General features: G+C 41.3%; 1 long non-coding RNA gene across 2 annotated transcripts in view; it reads right to left on the reverse strand.

The window, feature by feature from the left end:
* Positions 1-816: 816 nt before the first annotated feature.
* LOC113415543 (uncharacterized) overlaps positions 817-21,471 on the reverse strand; it is a 43,329-nt gene continuing 22,674 nt past the window's right edge. Inside the window, exons 1-3 of one of the 2 annotated variants that reach the window (XR_015750801.1) lie at positions 12,088-12,152; positions 2,564-2,632; positions 817-1,624 (exon numbers count right to left, since the gene is read on the reverse strand). This is a non-coding gene — a long non-coding RNA (uncharacterized LOC113415543). Of the gene's footprint in view, positions 1,625-2,563; positions 2,633-12,087; positions 12,153-21,471 lie in introns of those variants that run through there. The other variant, XR_015750802.1, reaches the window with a different exon arrangement.

Genomic DNA, 21,471 nt, shown 5'->3' on the forward strand with positions numbered 1-21,471 from the left:
AACAGTCTATTCAGTTCCAAGTTAACCTGCAGGGCTGAATTTGCTCTTCATCTTATGCCATAGAAAACCTAATTAAGATTAACCTCAGCCATATTTAGCTCACTGTGAGAATGCAACTGTTAGCTCCTTCCCTGACCAGGTTAAACATATGCATAGATGTCATGGTCAAACAGTAGCATCACGTATGACATGACATTGTTGTGCCAACATTGCAAACTGGTGTCGTTTGCATGATGATATCATGACTCACATAGTGTCATGCTACTCAACTCTATCCTGAGGTGTCTATCAGACCAACCTATTACTGCCAATCAGAAGTAGATTTATCCTTTCATTGCAGGTTCAGGATTTTGTGGAAATCTGGAAAACTGGTGTGAAAAATAGAAGACACCTGATTGGCAGCAAGAATCCTCCAGCATCTCTGGCCAAGCCCATCTTCTACCATCTTTAAAGATCAGGAGCTGAACTCAAGAGTTTGGATGTAGAAAGGAGACAGTTACAGTCTCTCCTTCAGAACTCTGGGCTGTACAGTTTTTCATAGAGCTCCTTTCTCTTGGGTCCAACATAAATTTATTTATTTAAATTTCTTCCTCCCACCCAGCTGGAGATGCAACTGAATAAAAATGCCATTGACTTGATTACCTGCTGTACTAAGACTATATTCCACCCTGGCATTTTCAATGGGTTAAAAGAAAAGAAGGAAAAAAAGAAAGAAAGAAAGAAAGAAAGAAAGAAAGAAAGAAAGAAAGAAAGAAAGAAAGAAAGAAAGAAAGAAAGAAAGAAAGAAAGAAAGAAAGAAAGAAAGAAAGAAACCTCTGCAGAAAAATGTCTAAGTTTTATGTTACTAACACCTTCTAATATACGGAGCCTTTGTACACATTCTTGCATAGTTTACACAGCTGTTAATATAAATTGCCTGAGGAACATTGATTTTAAAAATGCAAAAGACCCTGCTTTCATTCTTTGACATGGAAATTTCCTCAGCCCGGGCTTTAAGCACAAACTTCTTGCTTTCTGTGTGGCCCAGGCTGAGTCAGTTGACCATTTTGTGTTTTGACAAAATTCCCCAGCTGGTCTATCAACGGAGAAGATGATCCCTTGCTGGCTATCAGCTGTTGTGGCTGCATCAAGATTTTTCTCAGCAAATAGATGACACATATGCAAAATGAAGCAGGTATCTATGTTGGAAAACAGCCCTCTATTGAGATATCATTAGAACAAATGTGGGATTAATAATGCTAATGAAATGACAGAGGGTGGCAATTGCTCAGGGAGAAGACCTGCAGTTCACCAATACAGAGCTGTACCCCTTCTGATCTCTCTGGAGAACTCGGTTGGAATTAATAATCTTTTCATGTCTTCCATTATGAAATAGGTTAACTGAGTTGGCTAACAACAGTGTCAAGATTTGTCCATGTTAAATTTCATCCCTAAACCACCCATCAGATGCTTCAGAACCAAAAGAGATCATACAGTGATAGACAGGGGTGGGCTTCAAATTTTTTAGCAAGGGGCTCCCTGCCCTAATGACTGGCTGGCTGGGTGTGGCTGGGTGGGTGTGCCAGGGAGGTCATATGACTGGGTGGGTGTGGCCAGCTCGACATAACTTCTTTGTCCTTATTACCTAAAAAAAGATATATACCAAAAAGTTGTTTATTGTTTTGTGCATTTAATACTTAAATAAAAGACTGGATGAAACCAGGCTTAATAGCAGTGACTGTAAGAGGGATCTTGGAGTCTTAGTGGAGTGTCTGGTGAGTTACGTGATTCTTATTATTTGGGAATTAATCCCCTCAGAGGCTAGTGGCTATGTTATCTGATTTTCTCCATGGGTCTCCCTCGCAAGCACTGAGTGGATTGCTTATCTAGCTTGCAACACTTTTACAAGATGTAAAATGCTCTTGGCTGAATGCCCAGAAGTTCAATTAAGCCTATTAAGAGCTTTCCCTTGTTGCATGTCTTTCTGAGGTTATTGTGGGCTCTCCAAGCCCCGCAGAGTTTTAGCTAGGGGCTTTCCTGAGACCCTGAGAGCCCCTAGCAACCACCCCTGGTGATAGAATCTTACTGTTGGACTTCTTCTGTTCATTTCAGGTATGTTGGTCTATGATCAAATTAAAGTTTTGTTGTAGCTGTTGTTCTTCATTTCAGGAATTCAGCTTAACACTCCCCTGAAAGTTCTCCATGTAGTTATCTGTCCAGTCTCTATTTGAACATGTCCCGTGAATAGGTGCTCAGTATATCTCTGACTGTCCAACTCTCTATTGTCCAACAGCTTGGACTTTGAGGACCCCAACTAACATTCAACATTCAACCAGAATTCTGTAATTTCATCCAAATAACAGAGATGGAAGGAAACCTGGAGGTCTTCTGATCCACACCCTGCTCAAGCAAGGAGACCCTATACCATTCTGGACAAATGGCTGCCCAATCTCTTCTTACAGTATAAACCTCCAGTGATGGAGCACTCACAACTTCCAGATGCAAGCTGTTCCACCAACAGGGAATGTCTCCTTGGTTCTGTGTCTCTCATTAATGATCTTCCACCCGTTAGTTCTTGTCTTACCTACAGGTGCTTTGGAGAACAGGTTGACCCCATCTTCCCTGTGAAATCCATCATTCCATGTTTTGTGATCTGGGATGAGAGAGGAAAGGACCTGACTATCAGAAGATATGCAGATGGGGCAGGAAGGTGTCAGTGATATCAAAATGGGGACAATTTATCAGGGAATTAAAACCTTACCGCTTTTGCAGCTGGCTGATGCATGAAACATGGGTAAAAATGACAGAGTTTCAATCACTTGGTCACCCTTGTCATTTTGACATCATTGTACTCTTCCTACGGGCATTCCAGCTGCCCTACCTTTCTGTGCTAAGAGAAGGGTTAAATGTCTATGGCAGGGGTCTTCAAACTTGACAACTTTAAGACTTGTGGACTTCAACTCCCAGCATTCCTCATCCAGTCATGTTAGCTCAGCAATTCTGGGAGTTGAAGTCCACAAGTCTTAAGGCTGTCAAGTTTGAAGACCCTTGGTCTATGGAGATTCTCAGTCATCCAAGTTCTGGTTGTCCCAAAGGTGCTTTTTTAAGAGGCAAAGCCCAGTTGTCTCTTGAAAAAGCACCTTTGGGGTAAGACAAGGGCTGTCTTTCCTCCCTCATTAAGAAACGCAATCCACTCAACAACCCATTTGAACCCAGTTTGGGTGTGTACAAATCCATCCTGCATGCTTCCAGCAAAGTAGCCCTCTTAGTTTCTTGAAAGAAGCAACACTGAAGACTCCTATGGTGGTTTAGAAGCAAACCAATTTATTGCTGGATAAGGACCAGGAGATGATGTCTGTTTTATTTTATATTTGGAGTAGAGTCCCATGTGAAACATACCGAATTGCATATATATTTTAGTTGTTGTTCGAAGGGTGAATAATAAATTGCATTATTATGTAAAAATAAGCATCGTAAGTCAAAATACCCCAAGATTCCAACAATGCCTAGCTTTTTTTTTCATGGAAGTTATTTTATCTGCCTAGATAACCAGGTACTATAACTCTCTTGTTCCAATGCTAGCTTTGTGATTTGTTTGTGAAAAGGTTCTCCTTACCTGACCAGATTTTTCTACAGATTTAGGAACTAGCCATGCAATGCATTATTTCCACTTGTATTTTATATTTTTCAGCTTCCAGCTGGGGCAAACCCAACCAAAGACTCTAATGTAAACGTACAACGAAGGCAGCAAGTCTGTTCTTTTTCAGTGAAGTGTGGCATAGAATAAACTCCTGTTCTGGTGCAGCTCAACAGCAAAAGAGAAAGCTTTCATATTGAGAGTCTCCAGTAAACCCACCAGACCAAGCAAGGAATTATTAACAAAATCCAGAAGCCAGGAATCCAAGTGGAGCAGGAGAACACCAAGGTGACTGAGTTGTTTGCTTGATATATGCAGACGATGGTTAGCATGTTTATTTCCAAGACTCTCACTGACTCATAAGTTTTAGCAAATATGTTCCCAACAGTTTTCATCTGGGATGGATAGATTGCCTTCTGCCCAACATTGGGAAAAACGTTTGGACAAACCAACTGTTGATCCAGACATGTCTGAACTGGAGTTTCAGAAGAGAGAACATAAATTCTGAACCTTGGACATTCTAGCTCTACCACATCATGGAAGAAGGCCTCAGATTCTTCTGGATCCTTTTCCAGAGCAGGGACTTTACCATGAAAACCTTGTTGCATGGTACAATACAATTAAGCAGGGCATTCCACTTGCTCAGAAAAACTGTGTTGTTTAGCAGATCGCTAACTCACATTGCACCATCACATTCCTTGAATTTCACCAACCAAGTGACATATCTGTCTTATACTCTCCCACAGAATTGTTCATTGTTTCTGGATAGGCAGACTGAAAATGAAGGCACGGATGCGGCCCACAGGAAAACTGCAAAAGCTTTCAGAATCTGAAAGTATGTTGAATCTCTTGAATTTCCTGGATTTTCTTGGGGAAAGACTGGAACTTCTTGGAGACATTCTAACATTCTGAACATTTCACAACCTTCCAACTCTTATTCTTGCAAGGTTTTAGAAGATGTTGGTTTTGTTCTCTCTCTGCCTAGAAGCAATTCTCTTCTCGCTCTGAGAGATTTAGAATCAACATTCAATGTTCTGAAGTAGAAATGTTTGTGTTTTGAAGACAGGCTACACCAGGGGTGTCAAACTTGCATCGCCATAGCATCATCACGTGACATGTCACAACGTTTCCCTGCTCCGCTAAACTGGACATGGGCGTGGCCAGCACGTGATGCATCTGTGAGTTTGACAGCCCTGGGCTACACACTCACCTGAATTCCCTTTCACAAAGAAGAAGGGGGGATCAAAACAGTTTCCACAGCCACTTGCATTAAATTAACTTCAGCAGTGGCAACTCTCAGAGATGCAGCTGTGAATTCTTGTCCTATCCAATCAGATGCTTCAACACAATTTGATGACCCTTCAAACTGATTGTTCATCTAGACAGAGGTGGCATTCAGCCGGTTCTGACCAGTTTTGGAGAACTGGTAGCAGAAATTTTGAGTAATTTGGAGAACTGGCAAATCCCACCTCTGACTGGCCCCACCAACGCCAGCTGATGGGCTGGGCCTTCTTTGGTTGCCCTGCACAGGAGAACGGAGCTGGAAAGCAAGTTAGTGGTGGGGAGGGAATGGGGATTTTGCAGTATCCTTCCCCTGCCGCACCCACCAAGCCACGCCCACCAAGCCACACCCACAAAACTCATAGTAAAAAAATTTGAATCCCACCACAGGTTCTAGACCAGGGTTGTCAAGTTTGTGGCCCACGGGCCAGATGCGTGACGTGCTGGCCACCCCCATGGCTGGTTTAGTGAAGTGGGGGAGGGGAGATCGCAATATATCATGTGATGTATTGCCATGATGACACAAGCTTGACACCCCTGTTCTAGACCTAGCAACTTCCCCATTTCCTATGTCCAAGTAAGTGACCAAGGACTAAAAGAAGCTGGCTGAGCATTAGGTTCCAATGGGAGAAAATGGCTTAATTTCCAGATTAAACTTGTTACTCAAAATAAAAATATAAGCTTCTTCCTCACATTTGGCAGAGAGCCCCATTTATTCAAAGAATTGAAGGCCTGCTTAGTCTTACCCTATAATAAAGATATAGAAATATTAACTCAAGGGTCTTCAAACTCGGCAAGTTTAAGATTTGTGGACTTCGACTCCAAGAATTCCTGTGCTAACATGACTGGAGGAGAATTCTGGGATTTGAAGTCCACAAGTCTTAAAGCTGCCAAGTTTGAAGACCCCTGGATTAATTGAACATTGTTTACTTTCAGAGTAGATGTTCTACATCTGAGTTTCTACTCTACTTAAAATATCTCAGTTGTTACCCCAGGTATTTTCTTATAGCCATAAATAGCAGTTCAATTGCAATTTTAAAAAAGAACAAATGTTGAATTATATGAATGAGTATAAATGAAATCTGGCTGCCTGGCCTTCCTTCTTTCCCTTCCCTTCGCCTCCCTTCCCTTCCCTTTTTCTTTTGTTTAACACTAGGCTGGGCTGTTGCTAGGTAGAGCCCACCATAAAGCAATCAGCATCTCCAGAGAATTAATTTTATTGTAGTATTGATCACAGGGTGAAAGGAATAATTACAATGAGGTTTGATGTCAGCCTTAATAAGTTGGAAACCTGGTTGTGGTGCAAATTGATAGTGAAAGCGCTGCAATGGCTAATGGGCTCGTGTTCTTTTTATTTTGCTTCTGCTTTTTAAAAATCCAGCGGCAACTCTAATCTATAAAATTGGAAGTATCTTCCCCCGTTTCTGCTGTTACAAGCATTTTAACTGTGGAGTGCTAGCTAGCAGCGTCGAAAGCTGTGCAAAAATTATTTTTGACATTCGCTGCATAAAAATCTGATCGTTAAAAAAAAAAAGCATGGAAATAATTACAAAAGAAAAATCTGCAAAAATGGAGAGTGAAGGAGAGGAACTTTAGGACTGGCCCATTTTAACTGAAAATGGGGAAGAGAAAAATGGGGAAAGGAAAACTTTATCCAATTAAAACATGAAATAAAGAGTACAGGATGAAGAACACCCCCCCCCACTTTAGTTGGACTGATTCATACCACATAGAATCATGTGGCTAGAAAAGACCCCAGAGGTCCTCTATTCCAACCCCCTGCTTAAGGCAGGAGGCCTTATACCACCCCAGTCAAAGGGATGTCCAGTCTACTCTTGAAAACCTCCAGTGATGGAACATCCACAAATTAAAATCTATTCCATTGATTAATTGTTCTCACAGTCAGCAAATTTATCCTTATTTATAGATTGGATCTTCCTTAACAAGCTTCCACCCATTATTTATTTATTTATTTATTTATTTGATTTGCCAATTGTTTACAAGATAATAAGTATAAGTGTATACATAGTTGTGAATACATGAAATGGGTACATATAAGAAAAATAAAAGAATAAGAGAAACAATAGGACAGGGACGGTAGGCACGTTGGTGCGCTTATGCACGCCCCTACAGACCTCTTAGGAAAGGGGTGAGGTCAATAGTAGACAGTCTAAGGTTAAAGTTTTTGGGGTTTTTACAGAGTCGGGTAGAGTATTCCAGACATTGACCACTCTATTGCTGAAGTCGTATTTCCTGCAATCAAGTTTGGTGCGGTTTACTTTGAGTTTGTATCTATTGTGTGCTCTTGTGTTGTTATGGTTGAAGCTGAAGTATTCATTGACAGGTAGGACATTGCAATGTATGATTTTATATACCATGCTTAAGTCAGACCAAAGACGGCGTAATTCAAGGTTTTCTAGATCTAGAATTTCAAGTCTGGTGGCATAAGGTATTCTACAACGAGTAGAAGAGTGGAGAACTCTTCTTGTGAAATATTTCTGGACTTTCTCAGTTGTGCTAATATCAGATACGTAATGAGGGTTCCAGACTGATGAACTGTATTCGAGTATTGGTCTAGCAAATGTTTTGTATGCTCTGGTTAGTAGTGTGATATTACCAGAGAAAAGCTACATAGCATTACTCCTTGTCCTGCCCCTGGTGCTTTGAACGTAGAACATAGAATAATAAAGTTCTTCTAGTCCAATCTTCTGCTCAAGCAGAAGTGTTGTGGTTAGCTGGCAGCAAGTGCGGACGGCTGAGGAGAGCGAGGACTCAGATGAGGGGCCAGGACCATTAGGGAGTGGAGTGCTGCCTTCAAAGATTGTGGTGGCTGGCAGCAGCGATGAAGAGGTTTCCGAGGAACCTGTGCCAAGTGCACATGCATGAAGGATTACTCGGAGGAAAGAACAATTACAGCAGCACAGGCGACTCGGGAGTAAGACTGCAAGGTAATGGCCCCTCCTTCAAGAAGATAAAAGCCAGCTGTGAATCGGACGTTCTTTGCAGGAAGCAAAAACGTTTTGAAACTCCAGCCTCGTGGACATTGCAGTATCTTAATTTGGTATTTGAAGATGCTTGTGTTGTAAAATATTTCTTATCTGTTATTCTTGGCAGCCTTGCACAGTTTTGGCGAGGCTTGTGCTTATCAAAGTTAATTAGTTTGCAGCAGCCTTTTAACCAGGGATTCGTAAGAATCATTAAAAGGTTTCTGTTCCCTTTGGTTTGTGTTTGTTTTATTGGAAAAGGGTTTGGGTCAGAACAAGAAGACCCTATACCATTTCAGGCAAATGGTTGTCCAATGTCTCTTTGAGAGCCTCCAGTGATGGATTACCCACAACTTCTGAAGCAAGGCATTCCATTGGTTGATTGCTCTCACCGTTAGGAAATTTCTCCTTAGTTCTAGGTTGCTTTTGCCTTGGTTAGTTTCTAACCATTGTTCCTTGTCTTGCCTTTTGACGCTTTGGAAAATAATTTGAACCCTCTCATCCTTGTAGGAGCTCCTCAAATATTGGGACACTTTTATCATGCCACCCCTAGTCCTTCTTTTTATTAGAGTAGACATACCCAATTGCTGTAATCGTTCCCCCTAATCATTTGTGTTGCTCTTTCTGCACTCTTTCTAACAATCCCCTCTTTGTGCTAGCCTCTCAAATATTGGAAGATTGCTATCATGTCACCCCTAGTCTTTTCTTTATATTAGACTCTAGCTCGATACTCATTCTTCACTATGAAACTATGTGGTCGGGTTAGTTTTTGTGGAGGAAAATAAGAAAAGAAATTCTGCCTCTGCCTACCAGCATCCATCGGTATTCATCTGGCTAGCGAGCTCTCAGTGTGTGATGGAGTTGAGGGCTGTTTGAAAAGTGAAACAGTATTTGCTGTGTGAGCAAGAAGGAGACAGCAAGGAACTTGGGCATGGCTTAGCTCAACTGTTCTGTACTAAAGCTGGCTGCTACTCTGAAACTGAAACTCCTCTCCTCTGCTTGTGTTTTGCATTTGGAACAGATTTCTTTTCAGGTGGGGAGGGGGAGTAAAACTCCTTAGCATCAGAGCGTGTTAATAATAATATAGGAAGTACAAATGCTCTGATGGTCATTTCAAAAAATCCTTTCTTAATGAGCACCTAGAAGCCAAGAGGAACATACGTGCCAAATTTCAAGTTTGTAGTCTTTACGGTTCTGGAGATTTTGTGATGATGTGTGCGTGGTATTTCGCTTTTATATATAGAGATTCCCAGTTCCTGCAACCATTCATCGTATAATTTAGTCCGGTCCCTAATCATTCAGAGTCACAGGGGCAAAGGAAATAGCACTTCTGAGCATTTGTTACATTTGTTATTCACAATAGCTCTGCTATTGTCCCAAAAGTGATTCCGCATCTCCCTTCTTTTGTTCTTTTCCCTTCGTTTCACCCTCTGCCTTTCATTCGTATACAATGGCCAGAAAAGCCTAATCTGCAATTTATAGCTTATGCCACTGCTTGGGGCATAGATTGATCAACTCAGATGGCTCCGGTGAAAAACTCACTGCATTAACCGAGCAGCCGATAAATTTTAATTTGCCATTCTTTCCTGATGAGTCACCAAGGACTAATTATTCCTGATATTTGCAGAATAAATTGTCCTCTTCCAAAGGTGGCAAGTATTCATGGCAGGCTGAGATTAATCTTTCCAGAGGAAGTTCTCCTGCTTGCTCTTAATTAAAGATGTAAAAATCAGTGTGGGCCAAAAAGGTAAGGAAGAACTAAGGAGGATGGAAAATGATCACAGCTCGTTACCAAATGAAAACTAACCAATCCCATAAAGCAGAGTTTCTTTTAGAATTTATTTCAACAGCAAACAGAATCACATATGGAAGACCGCTCCCAGTTTTGTTCACCACATTATAAACAAAATATTAAGGCTTTGGAAAGAGTGCAGAGAGGGGTAACAAGATGATCGAGGGCCTGGAGACTAAAACATATGAAGAATGGTTGGAGGAGTTGGGCATGGCTAATTTAAAGAAAAGAAGGACATGATAACAGTGTTTCAATATTTGAGGGGCTGCCACAAAAAACGAGGGAGTCAACCTATTCTCTAAAGCATCAGAAGACAAGACAAGAAACATTGGATGGAAACTAATCAAGGAGAGAAGCAACCTGGAACTAAGGAGAAATTTCCTAACAGTTGAGGACAATTAACGGGTGGAATGGCTTGCCTTCAGAACAGTGGTGGGATTCAAATTTTTTTGCTACCGGTTCTATGAGTGTGGCTTGGTGGGTGTGGTTTGGTGCAGGGGTCCCCAACCACCGGTCCGCGGACCAGTACCGGTCCGTGGAACAAGTCCTACCGGGCGCTGGTTGCTGGCGCCGCCATCTTGTTTTGATGAAAAAGTGCTTCTGGTGAGCTTTTCCGGTAGAAAGCTCACCGGAAGCACTTTTTCATCAAAACAAGATGGCGGCGCCCAGCTGATGTCGGTACCGGGCCGCGCCATAAAAAGGGTTGGGGATCACTGGTTTGGTGGGCGTAGCAGGGGAAGGTTACTGCAAAATCCCCATTCCCTCCCACCCCACTAGCCTACCTGTCAATGAATACTTCAGCTTCAATCATAACAATACAAGAGCACACAATAGATACAAACTCAAGGTTAACAGCATGAAACTTGATTGCAGGAAATACGACTTCAGCAACAGAGTGGTCAATGTCTGGAATACTCTACCTGATTCTGTGGTTTCTTCCCCAAAGGAGCGTGCATAAGCGCACCAACGTGCCTACCATCCCTGTCCTATTGTTTCTTTTATTTTTCTTATATGTATCCATTTCATGTATTGATAACTATGTTTATTCTTATACCTATTATCTTGTAAGCGATTGACAAATCAAATTAAATAAAAATGAATAAAATCTGCTTTCCAGCTTCATTCTCCTGGGCAGATCAACCAAAGAAGACCCAGCTGACCAGCTAGACTCAGGAGGCAAAGAATAGATGGGGGCAGGGCCAGTCAGAAGGTGGTATTTGCCAGTTCTCCAAACTACTTAAAATTTCTGCTACTGGTTCTCCTGAACTGGTCAGAACCTGCTGAATACCACCTCTGCTTCAGAAGTTGTAGGTGCTCCATCACTGGAGGCTTTTAAGAAGAGACTGGACAGCCACTCGTCTGGTATTGTAGAGGGTCTTCTGCTTGAGCAGAGGTTGGACTACAAGACCTCCAAGTTCCCTTCCAACTCTATTATTCTGTAGTCTTGCTGTGAAATTTTCTTTGGTCATCAGAATAGCTCAAGTCTTGGAATCTGAGCTAAACCTTGCTACAAACGATGTTGCGTTTTGCTTGAATGGTGATCCTGCAATGGCAAATTCCAGTTGCTGTGTTGTATTTCATACGTTACTGAGTTGTCCACTGTCTCATCACCTTCACATGTTTTGGTGAGAGTGAGGGAGAACGCTTGCTTCATTCCATGCAGTCTGTTGTTCTTCCCATTTTTTCCCCTTTCCTGTTTCCCCCCTGGTTTTATTATTGTTTCATTATCATTTGTTTTGATTGCTATGAGCCATGCAGAGCTGTAAATTTTTGTAATTTCTAATTTATAAATAAATAATAAATCATTATATTTATAATTATTATAATATTATAAATAAATAATAATCTAATAATCTAAGTTATTTAACTGAACCGTGCTATTATTAGACACACATGTCCCCTGTGTGTCTAATCACACTTGGCCAATAAAGTATTCCATTCCGTTCCATTCCGTTCCATTCCATTCTACTCTACTGTACTCTAGTTCTATTCTATCCATCCCATCCAGGTTCTGATCAGTTCTGAAGAACCAGTAGTGGATAAATTTTGAGTAGTTCGGAGAACCGGCAAATACCACCTCTGACTAGCCCTGCCCCCATCTATTCTCTGCCTCCCAAGTCCCAGGTGATGAGTTGGGTCTTCTTTTGTTGCCCTGCACAGGAGAACGGAGCTGGAAAGCAGGTTAGTGGGGTGGGGAGGGAATGGAGATTTTGCAGTAACCTTCCCCCAGGAGTGGGGAGGGAATGGAGATTTTACAGTATCCTTCCCCTGCCATGCCCACCAAGCCATGCCCACCAAGTCATGCCATGCCCACAGCACCGGTAGTAAAAAAAAATTAAATCCCACCACTGATCCCATCCCATCCCATTTAATTTAAAGGAGACATTCCTCCTTTTTCCTGATTCACCACTAACCTTTCCTCTTGGATAAATGGGAATTGATGTCACCCAAAGAAGCATACCACAATGCCATAACTCAGGTTGTGCAAAGCTGTTTCTGAACAGATGGCTCATTCTCAGATCATGTTTCCCTCCAGCATAATTCCTTCCAAAAATAAAACTGATGAGTTGGCTGGTGAGCCTTCCCTTTCTTCTTCTTTTCCTTTCTCTCCTGGGGTGGTGGGGAAAAAAATCTCCGGACCTTACAATAAAACCCCCTATAGTATCAGGAAGTAGCTGAGATAATAGGAATGGCCTTTTGGATCATTCTTCATTTTAGAGAGAAAGCCATAACTTTCTCTTCAGAATGAAGCCATTCTGAAGAAATTCATAACCATTAGAGTATGTATTGGCAGGAGAGGAAAAGATCCATCCTACTAAAAAAAATAAAAAATAACAGAGCTGAAAAAAATGGAAATATGTCTTGAACAGAAGATCATGATAGCAGGAACACAGAGATCAAATTACTTTCCTAACCTTGGGGGATTCTCTCCAGAGAGAAGGATAGTCAGAGGTTTTATTGGCAGAACACTGATGAAATTAAAGTTGCCTCTGCCTTTATTTCTTTGAAAGGTTTTCATCTTCTCATGATTACCACTTATGTTCTCCCCAGAGAATCCAAGAAATGGCCATGCCATTTTTAAATTGAGCTCAACATGTGCTCAGGATAGATAGATATAGATAGATGATAGATAGATAGATGGATGGATAGATGGATGGATAGATAGATAGATAGATAGATAGATAGATAGATAAAAAGCCCTGCATTGGTGACAGGAACGGCATCCGGCCAGTAAACACTCAACTCCATTCAATTGCTCACCGCACACTGCAAGGGATTATGGGGTCATTAAAAGAAGATGATAGATAGATAGATAGATAGATAGATAGATAGATAGATAGATAGATGATAAATGATAGATAGATAAAGACAGACTCCAAGAAAGGTAAAGAAGAATTGCAAGTATGCTTTGTAAAAAAATGTTACTAAGTATTTATATGCCCAGAGTTCCCCATAAATGCAACTCCCCATGGAATAACTGACCAAAGCAGATCTCAAAAGAATAAGCAGAGTGTTCCTTGTGCGTATGGGATATGGGAATCCTCCAAGGCATGAGAGCCATAGGCTAGACGAGAAAGATGGAGCCAGTTCAATAACTGCATTTCTGCTGATTTTTTTTTTAAATTTAGAAATATTTTGCAGGTATAGTGTTAAGCCTGGATTCCCCAACGGGTGTTAAGGAAAACAAACTAAACAGAATGCAGCAGAAGTCAGATAGGAAGACAGGTAAATGTGTGAGATAAGTTTTTTTAGTTAACACGCAGTAAAAATACAGATACGCTTGTGCTATCAAAAATATAGTTTATTCCATTTAAGAATTATAGCATAGTCATTATAAACAGTCCATTAGTCAAATACCAAATTCAGTCAAGTCTTGTCGAGGATACTCTAATTGCAAAGTCCGTGTCGAATAGTCAGTGTCAGTACACATATAATAAATCTGTCCAAAACTTATCTTCTCTCCGTTGAGAAATATCTTCAAAGTAATCCAACACTTCTTCTCCTCCCGATCCAGCAAGAACGCAGTCTTCAATAAGCCAGCCAGTAAGAGCCAGAGAGTGCCTTGCTGCTTATATAGTACTTTTACAGCTGCACCCTTAATTACATTCCTTTAGCTTAAAGTCACATACACTTTATCTGACAAACCATGATTCATCATTTTATTATCTTTACCCAAAACAGTTAGGGTAAAACAATGTTATCCCTAACACATATAACTTTTTAGCTGCTGGTTTGCATTTGTATATGGAATTGAATCTTTAAAATATTTTGTAAGCTGCTCTGTTTTGGGATGGGAGACAATGTTGTTTTTGCAAGACAGCATGTCCATTTTGTAAATCAAATTGCCTTCTCACCTTGTGCCATTGTTGCTTCCATCAACCGCTTACAATTTCCTTTCAAGGCAGCTGATAAATTTGCTTGACTCATTTGCTGCTCTCAAAAAGGGGCTGTGTGTGCCATTAAGATTTCCTCTCCAACATGCCTTCTACAGCTTTCCCTCCATCCCAATCCCCCCGCCCTTCATCTCTTCATTAGTCATAACTCATTTAATCTGTCTAAATCAAGGCTCTAACCGGGTTAATTTCAACTGAACTTCCCTTTATTTCCAGCTGTATCAATGGAGTTCAGAAAGTCAAATCAAACTCACTTGCTGTGTTAGAATCTCTGCACTCGGCAGACTTTCCATCTGCTTTAATACATTCTAGGAGTTAATCAGCAATAGAACAGTGGCTGAATTAGATTTTTTTGTCATGAATGGACACTTCCAATGTAGACATTCTCACTGTACTTCATAGAATAATAGAATAGCATAGTTGGAAGGGGCCTTGGTGGTCTTCTACTTTAACCCACTGCCTAAGCAGGAGACTATATACCATTCTGGACAATGGCTATCCAAGCTCTTCCCCAAAACCACCATTGATGGAGCACCCGCAACTTCTGAAGGCAACCCATTCCATTGATTAATTGTTCTAACTGTCAGGAAATTTGGATCTCTCCTTGATTAGTTTCCACCCATTGCTTCTTGTTCTACTTGTTCTGCCTTCTTCTTCTGCTTTGGAGAGGAAGTTGACCCTCTGTGATGACCTGGGGCATGGCACAAAGGCAACACAGTCACATAAATAAGAAAAGTCCCTTTAGTACCTCCAGTTTTGCTCCCAATGTCCAGGTTACCTTTGGCTGGAGAAAAAACTCTCCCAAGAACAGTCTTTAAATGGAGGAAATTCAGTCCGAAAACAAAGTACATACAAACTGTAAAAAAAAAATCCACACAAACCACACTGCAGTAATTAACTTGACAGGGCAGGAGAAGGAATTGCAGACTTGAAAGCCCAGCAAAACACACATAGTTGGGAAGACGCCAGGAACCCAGATAAGCCTCGACAATACCAGATAATTCACAATTTGCTCTCAACAATTTGCTGTGCGCACCTTCCCTTTTTAAACACTGTTTTTCCAGCTGCAGCTAATGAAGGGAATCAGGGCCCTTTCCTCACCCATAAACCATGCAACTCATATTGCTCCCTTCTCTGTTATTCCCTGCAAGCCCTAGGATGAAGAGGTTGTAGGTCTGGGTCTTCCTCTGAATTCCCTCTCCCTTGCTCTACCTCTCTCCTGCTCTGCCCAGCCGGACTGTGCCCTTCCCCAGTTTCTTCCACAGCCAACAGAGCCATACTCCCACTCCCTGTCAGCTGCTCGGCCTCCCCCTCAGAATCAAATTCTGACAGGGGCATGACACCCTCTCTTCTTTGCAGCAGCCCTTAGATATTTGAAAACTACTATCATGGCACCCCTAATCCTTTTCATTAGACTAGACACACCCAATTCCTGCAACCATTTTTCACATATTTTAGCCTTCACTCCTCTAATTATCCTTTTAGCTCTTCTCTGCACTCTTCTGGAGTCTCAGTATGTTTTTTTTTTTTTAATATCATGGCTACCAAAACTGGATGCAATATTCCAAGCATGGTGTGACCAAGGCATTATAATGTGGTACAAACACTTCACTTCATGAAAAAACTGTTTGTAGGGCTTTCAGCTTTATTCTAGTTCAACTTTGATTCAACTTTTTGCGTCTCAGCAGGTGGCACTGAAGTCTGCAAGGAGTTGTAACGACACGCATTAGAAGCTGGGTGGATGTGACTTTTCTTGCTGATGGCAGCTAAAGCCACGCACACTTTCCAGGGATTCTCAGAGCACAAAAGCATGGGTGGAGCGCATTCTGTGCATGGTTTCCCTCAAACACCTTTCCAGGGCATTTGAAAATTCTCATGGCAGCAAACTGGCAGGAATTGGATGTATGTAAAGCCAGCCAGGCAGAAAAGCGGAGAATAAATTAGCTGCCCATCAAACTGTCCAGGCAGAAACAGAGTCGTTACTTACTGTCAAGGATGGAGGTATTTAATTGTAATGATTTGCAAGTTGGGAAAGACTAGTCCTTTCTACATACAGTAGGCAGGTCATCTCTGCAATTTTGTTTTCTCACTCACTCATGGCAACCCACAATTCTCAACCAATGCTAAGGTTAGAAGAAAGTTACCTTCCCCTGGTTTATTTTGAGTTTTCTTCTTCTTTTATAGCATTAGGTTGATTGTATGCTACTGATTGACTAACAGAGACATGCTAAATGATATAAAATGAGACAAATAGAATAGAGTAGAGTAGAGTAGAGTAGAGAGTAGAATAGAGAGTAGAGTAGAATAGAATAGAATAGAATAGAATAGAATAGAATAGAATAGAATACTTTATTGTCACTTTGAATGGACATTAATCAGCATACATTAAAATGAAATTACATTGCATACAGCTCTCAAAGGGTCTCGAAGCTAAAATCATAAGACTACATAAGATTTATTTTGGCCACATTCTACGTGCAAATTCATTGGAGAAGGCAGTGATGCTAGGAACAGTTATTGGAACAAGAAGCGGGCAAGCCAAGAACATGCTGGCTTGATAGCATCAAATCGGATACAAAGTTGAACGTCCAACAATTGAAAAAAGCTGTGCTTTACCAGGCAATATGGAGAGCACTTGCCTACAAAGAGTCGGACCAACCAAGAGTCGGACATGACTAAGTAGTTAAAAACAACAACAAGGCTATTGATTGCATTTCACCTTGAAATGTATGGACGATTTCATTCATAAAGTAAAATAAGCAACAGAGATTGCTTTGTGTGGTTACATCTCTGATGATTAGTAATTATTTCAAGATGAGGTTCTCAAGTTGGTGTAACTTGAGTGCTGAAATCCTTCCTGCACTTCAGTTTAGGAATGTATGAAGGTAAAAGTAAAGGTTCCCCTTGTGCATAGGTGCTAGTCGTTTCCGGCTCTAGGGGGTGGTGCTCATCTCTGTTACAAAACCAAAGAGCCAATGTTGTCTGAAGACGCCTCTGTGGTCACGTGGCCAGCATGACTAAACACCAAAAGTGGACGGAACGCTGTTCCCTTCCCACCAAAGGGGTCCCTATTTTTCTAGTTGCATTTTTTTTACATGCTTTCAAACTGGTAAGTTGGTGGAAGCTGGGACAAGTAACGGGAGCTCACTCCATTGCATGGCGCCAGGGATTCAAACCACCAAACTGCCGGCCTTTCTGATCGACAAGCTTAGCATCTCAGCCATTGAGCCACCACGTCCCATATGAAGGTTCTATCGACCAGCATAGTTTCGATGGGCAGGTCACAATATTTTGTGATTTTTTTTCCAGTTCTTTTTCTTCGACTCTGGTGTCTCCTGGTACTGCAACTGTGATATCTGGTGTGTTTTTATTTTATATTATTATTATTATTATTATTATTATTATTATTATTATTATTATTATTATTATCTCTTTTATTAGTTAAACATGAAACTCAGTGTCAGCCTTCAAGATCTTCCTCCTTTCCTTTGCTTCTTTCTGGCTGTCATGAGTAACGGGGTGTGTGGCAGGGGGAAATGTATGGGACGTGAGCTGAAAGTGTTACTAACTGATATTGTATAAACTGGGGAGGGTTTCTAATTCCTGCTTAGCTTTCTCTTCTCTGCACAACTGCAACCCTTTATCTGAGTAAGCCAAGGTCAACTAATCATCACCACCTGGAGATGTCTGCATGATGAAGTTCACAACTTTTAATTGGAAGAACCGTTTGAACTGTTGGGGGTGGGAACATTTCACTCCCTTGATATATGTGGTGTACATGCCTATTTCCCCAGATTCAGAATTTTCTTGTTGCTACCACTGACTTCCAGTAAAAGACATCTTTTCTCTAATTACAAGAGTCTAAGTGTTTCTTTCTTGGATTTTGAACGGAGCACCAGCTGTCACTCAGTCAGCTGAACATTTAAAAATGTATCACAAATATCATTGACTGGCACTGATGGTTGATATGGTTTATTATTGATTTATATGATATGGTTTATTATTATTTATATATTATGGGCCATACAATGTCAAGGAGACACAGTGCAATCCTGACAGCCTAGATTGCGTGTTCATTCTAACAATCTGTCATTCCTTTTACAACAGTTGGTAAATGGTATTCACGGCTGTTTTAAGCAAAATTAATGCCAGCTTTATATTAAGTGTACGTTTCTCTAACTCTTCTCTGCAGATTAGACCCCTAGAACTGATTCTGCAACTTTCTTTGGTGCCTGGAAAGGAGAGGAAGGTAAATCCAGGCAGGCTCTTCCCAACCTGTCTTTCATTTCCTCTCCTTTGAAGACGGAAATGGGAGGCTAATTTCCAATGGCCGTCTCTACAGCGGCACAACAGTGGGGAGCTGTACAACCTTTGTGTTCCGAGACCGCCGTTCCAAGGAAGCTGTGCACATGTTTGCCAGATTTAAAAAGAGAAAACAAACAAGAAAGGACTCTGAATTTACAATGCAGAAAATGTTACGCATATTTAAAGTGTGATAAGGCAAGAATTGTTCATGGAGAGTAAAAGATGTCCTGGCATGGTGCCATCTGGAAATTGGACGGGGTGTGTGCGTGTATCAAGAAAATCAACACAGTGGCTAGAATAGAATAGAATAGAATAGAATAGAATAGAATAGAATAGAATAGAATAGAATAGAAGAAGTGAAGTGAAGTGAAGTGAAGTGAAGTGAAGTGAAGTGAGTGAAGAGAAGAGAAGAGAAGAGAAGAGAAGAGAAGAGAAGAGAAGAGAAGAGAAGAGAAGAGAAGAGAAGAGGCTGGACAGCCACTTGTCTGGAATGGTACAGTCTCAGAACCTCAAAGTCTCTTCCAAATGGTGTAGGGTCTCCTGCTTGGGTGGAGGTTGGACTAGATGACGTGCAATGTCCCTTCCAACTCTATTAATCTGTGTATCTGTAAACTCTGTTATTCTATAAGATGTGCAGAAGACAAGCCATGGAGGTGCACATGAGAACTTATGACCTGAGACTATCAGGAGAAATTAAAGGGATGCCATCTCCGAGCATCAAACAGAGAATTCTGACTCAATGACACATGAGATCAAAAGTATCATTCAAGATTTTTACAAGGAAATCTAGTGAGAGGAAACAAGGCTGGGCCAAATGAACAAGATTTGCACACACACACAAAGAGCATTCTAAACAGATGAAAATGCTTAATCCACCAAGCAGGGGCCCAGCTGTTTGAGGGCAGCCATGGGGTGGAAGCCAAGAGGAGAAAGAAAGAAGCAGCAGGTGGGTACACAGGATTGGCCCCTTGCCTGTTTCCATCACGAGAACTGGAAATAGGGGAATAACAACCATGGTGGATCTTGCCAAATTGGATTTTTATTATTTTGTTTTAGTGCATTTCCTCCTCCCCTGATGGATGAAGCCCAAAAAATGCAAATTCTGTACTGTTCATGGGTGGAACAGCAGGATATTACTTAGCACATGTGTTGAAATGACTCCCAGGTGGGGGGGGTTTGCCTGTCCCACCCTTCTGCCTCTTGGCAGCCTCAGCATTCAAAGGTTTTTTGTTTTTTGTTTTGGAAATGGCTTTACTTGATAACGCCTCTCCCCGAATTCCGTGGTGATGCCTTAGTTCGGTTTTCCTCTCTCAAGAAGCTGCCCTTTTGACTCACAGCAACAATGCTGGCTCTCCAAAATGGCTTTCTCAGCCCTGAGCTAAAATCTGATTGCAAGAGACAAAGGCCACGGGGTGGGGGTAGGGTCATTTGTGTTGAAATGTGTTCCCAAATATTTAGCATAAGGGATGTTGTGGAGTGGGGGTCATATTTGTAGGATCTGAAAATTTTTAATTCAAACAAGATGTGAATAGTGCCTAGAGCAAAGGTTACCAACCTTTTGGACCTCAGGGACCACCAAACTCATAATTTTAAATCCCAGGGACCACTAACCGGTTTTGTGGGCATGGCCTAATTTGTGGGTGTGGCTGGGTGGTCATGTGACTGGCTGGGCATGGCTTGTATGTAAATGTTATAAATATTTATATAAATATTGAATTTTTTTATTTAAAAATAGAGCAACTTTTTCCCAAAATCAGGCAAACCAAGCAGGCAGATTGAGTTGCTCACAGAATCACCGATTCATTCAGAGATCTATCTATCTGCCATTGGCTACCTCAGTCTTTCACATAAAATTTGCTAGCAAGCAAACTCACAAAATTAACTCACAACACACCATGCATGCAAATATTGAATTTTTTATTTTAAAAAAAGAGCAACTTTTACCCAAATCAGGCAAAGCAGGCAGGCAGATTGAGTTGCTCACAGAATCATTCAGTGATCTATCTATCTGCAATCGGGTAGCTCAGTCTCTCAAATTTGCTTGGCATGAGTCAGCACTGAATTTACTTGCAAGCAAACCTTCAGTCCTAAGGAAAGCAGAGCCGAAGATTTAAAGACTAGCTAGAAAGCAAGAAATCCAACCATTTCCTGCTTCCTAGCTAATCTAAATCTCCCAGCACAGCAGAACAGATGATGGTCGAAAAAAGGAAAAATAGCAATTTAGCAGGCAAGTTTAGTGGGTAAGGAGTGAGTGGGCGGGGAGGGTTCCCACGGGCCATGTGGGTGGTGCAGCTTTGTGTTTCTGCGCAGCCTGGATTAATTGCTTTGTGGGGGTGGTCTGGGGGTGAGATTTCTCTGCAGCCCACCAAAATTTTCTCATGGTCCACCAGTGGGCCGTGGCCCACTGGTTGGCGACTGCTGGCCTCGGGAACCCAGCTGATAATGAAAGGCAATTGTGCACCTGATCCTAATCACATCCTAAAACCAACAAGGGATTGATCAAGCTCTGCCAATAAATGCATTACTAAATTGAGGCTGCAGAATTCCAGGCAATCACTAGATGGTAGTATTGGCACAAGGAATCCAAAAATTAATCCCTCCCTGCCATCTAGTGGTTACTCACAATTTTGCAGGATTGCACCTCCTTCTTCCTTCTTCTCATCTGCCCTCAATTGCCTAAGTTGGTGATGGAGGATGAAGAGAAGAGAAGAGAAGAGAAGAGAAGAGAAGAGAAGAGAAGAGAAGAGAAGAGAAATGTGACACCTGAACCTTCTTACTTAAATCAGTTAGAAAAAAAAGATGTTTCTAAAAAATAAATCCAAAATATTGGACTGTTTTAAAAGTCCAATCTGCTCACCTAGGGGGTTAGACAGCTCTATTCCCCCAGCCCCAAAAGCAAATATTGTGAATTACACTACCAGAAACTAATTGCATTTACCATCTCAGAGCTAAATGAAAACTTCAGACCCTTTATTATAATTATTTTCATAATTATTTTGTCATTATAATTCAAACAGTACTTCATCTTAGCTGTATTAATTATGCTAAGCCAGTAATGGCAAATAAAAATGCCAAAGTTTAAACCACATGGCTGAATTT

Source organism: Notechis scutatus, chromosome 11 (assembly GCF_049901735.1).
Source record: "Notechis scutatus isolate UNSWTSFEM ecotype Mainland chromosome 11, rNotScu1.2, whole genome shotgun sequence".
NCBI lineage: Eukaryota > Metazoa > Chordata > Lepidosauria > Squamata > Elapidae > Notechis > Notechis scutatus.